The sequence below is a fragment of the Gopherus evgoodei genome, chromosome 13 (assembly GCF_007399415.2).
Source record: "Gopherus evgoodei ecotype Sinaloan lineage chromosome 13, rGopEvg1_v1.p, whole genome shotgun sequence".
Classification (NCBI taxonomy): Eukaryota; Metazoa; Chordata; order Testudines; family Testudinidae; genus Gopherus; species Gopherus evgoodei.
Window position 1 is genome coordinate 14,135,473 of NC_044334.1, and position 2,823 is coordinate 14,138,295.

Genomic DNA, 2,823 nt, shown 5'->3' on the forward strand with positions numbered 1-2,823 from the left:
CTTCCGCTTATCCCTATGTGCTTTGCAGTGTCAGATGTGGTAGTCTTCACTTGTCCTAAACCCTTGCACACTGTTGCTGTGATCTCTGTTCTGCACCAGAGGTGGCTAAATTTTAGACATGAGTAAATTGATTGCTGTGTTTAGAAAAAGTGTTTTGTGAGCCTTCAGGTTCTAGCTATTGCTGAACTAAGATGCTGCATATCTAGTTATGTACACTGGATTACTACACAAGATGAAAAATGCTTCCAGTAGCAAATGGAAACTTAAATTATATTGTAGGAGCCTGATCCAACACCCACTGAAGTGAATAGGAGTCTTACCACTGCCCTCCATAGGAGTTGGATTGGGTCACAGATTGCTACAGGGTTGGTGCTGGCTGATTCTAAACTCCATTTCACCCTGTTTCTTTTTCTCCCCACCAACAATTTTCTTAACCTCTTATCAGCAAGAGGTGCACAGCACCTAGCACAACAATGCTCTGATCTTGACTCGGGCCCTCTACCATAATACAAATGCTAGCAATAAAATATTAGCCATAAGAAAGATGATGACAATTTTCACAATAGTATTTACCTGGTGGCAGGCTTAAAACAATACAAAAGACTACTTTTTAACATCCTACTATAAAAATAAGTGAACTGAAGATTGCCATTAAACATTACAATGCTACCATAATTGGAAAAGCTAGAGAGAAGGAAGAGATTTAGTGCTGCGACAATCCTCTGCAGTGGAAGTGTAAATTCATTTAATTGCCATTAATTGTACACAACATCAATGTAAATTTATGCATGAAAATTGAATAAACAGTACTGAGTATGATCTTCCTGAGTAAATAGATTTCATTTTAGGGACGCACCTTTCAAAGCATGCACAAGATGGGTCGGATCCTTAGCTGATGTAAATACATTTACATCAGTGGCACTATGCCAATTTACACTGGCCTACTGGTAGCTCAAAAGGGTTTACAAAGCATTGAGGTAGATACTGTTATGCAGGAATGATGATGATGATAAGACTACCCAGACAAACATGTGCCACGGTCATTACAAGTAGAGAAATTATTTTACAATATTACACAACAGATTCTTTCTGAGTAATATGCCTATTTCAACAGCTCTTTTTCCTCCTTTGTGCAGCTGGCCACGTATCCACCTAAATGTGCTGTAAAGAGTTAGGATGGATGAATAGATGTTTTTGTAAAGTTGTTCTATGTTCTTAGATTAAGCATGCATATGTGCACACACAACTACCATTGAGTAGAAGCAGTGGGCTTGGGCCAGGAGTTGGCTTTACATGGACAGTGATACAAGCCAGGTGAAGCTTTGGGAAAGCACAATGCAGACAAGCAGCTCACATTACTGTGACTCATTACTGAAATGGCTTTGCAAAGCCTCATGGTTATGCAGCACCTCTTGCTGTGCTCTTCTTATTGCCCTGGTGTCTGGCTGTTCAAAAATGGCAGCCATATGATCTGTTTCAACTGCCCACCCCTATAGAAAATTTCCCTCCTTTTTTCCCCACAGATATTACGGAGCACAACGCAGGTACCTATAACCATGAGGATGTTTTCCTCACTAAGGTCCAACATTGTTAGTAGACTTCTCCAGCACCCTTTAAAATGACCGAAGGCACATTCAGCCACCATTCTGCACTTGCTGAGCCTATAGTTGAACCGCTCCTTACTGCTGTCCAGACGGCTGGTATATGGCTTCATGAGCCATGGGAGCAAGGGGTAGGCTGGGTCCAACCGGATAACTATAGGCATCTCAACGTCGTCAACGTTAATTTTGTGGTCTGGGAAAAAAGTCCGTGAGTGCAGCTTTTTGAACAGACCCGAGTTCCTAAAGATGTGTGTGTCATGAACCTTTCCTGACCATTCTATGGTGATGTAAGAGAAACGCCCCCTGTGATTCACCAGCACTTGCAACACTATTGAAAAGTATCCCTTTCGGTTTATGTACTCTTTGGCAAGGTGGTCTGGTGCTAAGATGGGGATATGTGTGCCATCTATTGCCTCACCACAATTAGGGAACCCCATTGCAGCAAAACTATCCATTATGTCCTTCACATTTCCCAGACTCACTACCCTTCATAGCTGGAGTCGATTAATGGCCCTGCACATTTGGGGCATAGCAGCTCCAATGGTCATTTATCTGCTCCAAACTGATTCCCCACTGACCGGTAACTGTCTGGCATTGCAAGCTTCCAAACAGCGATCACCACTCGCTTCTCCCCAGTCAGAGCAGCTCTCATTTTTGTGTTGCTGAACTGCAGGGTATGGGAAAGCACAGCACAAAGTTACTGGAAGGTGGCCTTCCACATTCGAAAGTTCTGCAGCCACTGCTCATCATTCCATAGCTGCAAAATGACGCGGTCTCACCAGTCAGTACTTGTTTCACGGGACCAAAAACGGTGTTCAACAGAGTGCAGCTGCTCTGTGACTTCCATCAGCAACTGTGAATTGCTTTGTTAATGGCTTGCAGGAGGGCTGCTTGCAGGACATCACTATATTCCACGTGGCGAACCTTTCTTCGGCTCTGAGAATACTGGAGGAGAAGGTGCGAGATGTTTGAGATGCTCATAGCAAGAGTGCACAGCTGAGAAGGCTCCAGGCTGAGAAGGGGTATGGTGCACATATGGTGGCTTTAAGGCACGAAAACCACTTGGTTGTTTGCCATTGATGTGAGGGAGGGAGCACAGTGCAACATGGTATGCTGATGCAATGTTCCCATTCTCCCTTGCGACAATGTTTTGGTCCCATGAGGCATTGCACAAACTTCCCAAAACACACTGCAGCAAGTTGTACTTTGGAATAGCTACCCA